At 37.8% G+C, this 1,971-nt stretch overlaps 1 non-coding gene across 1 annotated transcript; it reads right to left on the bottom strand.

The window, feature by feature from the left end:
* Positions 1–148: 148 nt before the first annotated feature.
* LOC149526186 (small nucleolar RNA R71) lies at positions 149–255 on the bottom strand. Its single transcript, XR_016352256.1, has one exon. It is a non-coding gene; the product is annotated as a small nucleolar RNA R71 (small nucleolar RNA).
* Between the last annotated feature and the right edge of the window lie 1,716 nt (positions 256–1,971).

Here is a 1,971-nt window from a genome sequence, read left to right on the forward strand (position 1 = left end):
TGATGCTATTAGATTGAGACTGTTTCCGTTTTCTTTGAGAGATAAAGCAAAAAATTGGCTTAATTCACAGCCTAATGGGTCTATCAGTACATGGGAAGACTTGGAACAAAGGTTTCTAGCAAAATTTTTTCCACTTACCAAGACTGCAAAGATGAGGAATGATATCACCTCATTCACACAATATGATGGCGAGTCCTTGTATGAAGCCTGGGAAAGGTTTAAAGAACTACTGAAAAGATGTCCACATCATGGGATTCTTGATTGGTTGCAAGTTTTGACATTCTACAATGGGTTGCTAGGGTCAATAAAAGCCACAATTGATGCTACTGCTGGTGGGGCATTAATGAATAAGAATGCTGCATATGCCTATAATTTGTTGGAGGAGATGACCTCCAAAAATTATTAATGGCCTTTAAAAAGGTCGGCTTTGAGAAAAGCTGTTGGAGCTTATGAAATTGATGCACTTGGCACCTTAACTACTCAAGTAGCTGCGCTGTCCAAAGAGCTTGACACACTGGGAGTTCATACAGTTCAAAAGTTATTTGTAGTCTGTGAGACGTGTGGAGATAGTCATTTATATGATCAATGTCCATACAATTTCGAATCAGTCCAGTTTGTGGGGAATTTCAATAGACAGCAAAATAACCCATACTCCAATACTTATAATCCTAGTTGGAGAAATCACCCCAACTTTTCATGGAGTAACAATGCAGGGCCTTCCAATCCAAAACCCATCATGCCTCTTGGTTTTCAATAACAAGCTAGACCACAAATTCTAGAAAAGAAGTCCCAACTGGAAGAACTCCTCTTGCAATATATATCCAAGATTGATTCCATAATTCAAAGTCAAGGAGCTTCCTTCAGAAATCTTGAGACCTAAGTGGGATAGCTAGCAAACTCCATCAACAGTAGACCCCAAGGTGTTTTACCAAGTGATACACAAGTTAATCCCAAAGGTAAGGAATATTACAATGCAATTACCCTTAATAGTGGAAAAGAAGTTGAAGGGTTGATTGAAAACTCAATTGAATCTTCAAACAAGCACGTAAATGGTGATAAAACAATTGTTGAGAAAGAAGTTGAAGTGGAAAAGAAAGAAAATGACAAGGCTAAAAATCAAGGAGCCTCTTAAGTCGCCCATCTTCCACCACCTTTTCCCCAAAGGCTCCAAAATAAAAAGCTTGAAAAGCAATTTTAGAAGTTCCTTAATGTCTTCAAGAAATCACACATAAATATTCCTTTTGCTGAAGCTTTGAAAAACATGCCAAGTTATGTTAAATTCTTTAAAGACATCTTAACCAAGAAGAGGAAAGAGGAAGATTTTGAAACAGTGGCACTTATTGAGGAGTGTAGCGCAATAATTCAAAACAAGCTTCCACTAAAACTTAAGGATCTAGGGAGTTTTCTATCCCTTGTACTATTGGTAGATTTAAATTTACTAAAATTTTATGTGATTTGGGTGCAGGTGTTTCAATCATGCCATTGTCAATTGCTGAGAAACTTGGACTTAACGAGATACAACCTACCACAGTTTCTTTGCAATTAGCAGCTAAAAAATCAGGTACCCTGTTGGGATTATTGAGGATGTATTGGTTAAAGTTAGGCATCTCTACATTCTAGTGGACTTCATTGTGTTTGAGATGGAAGAGGATCTAGAAATTCCTTTAATCTTGGGATACCCATTCTTGGCTACTGCAGGCACAATCATTGATGTGAGGGAAGGCAAGATAAATTTTAAAGTTGGAGAAGAGGTAGTTGAGTTTAATATTTTCAATGCAAATAAACACCCTAGGTCTATAAATTATTGCTATAGAGTGGAGTTATTTGATAAAGGCAAAGGTGAACTTATTTCTCCACCTACAAGTGAGCAGGCATCAACCTTTGAGTTTACGCCACCACTTCCACCCATGAGACCCAAACAGTCACCAAAGGAGCATCCTCCACCACTATCTAATTGCTCTTTCGAGATTG

The sequence above is a fragment of the Theobroma umbraticum genome, unplaced genomic scaffold (assembly GCF_002168275.2).
Source record: "Theobroma umbraticum cultivar Fairchild unplaced genomic scaffold, ASM216827v3 scaffold_2276.0, whole genome shotgun sequence".
Lineage (NCBI taxonomy): Eukaryota > Viridiplantae > Streptophyta > Magnoliopsida > Malvales > Malvaceae > Theobroma > Theobroma umbraticum.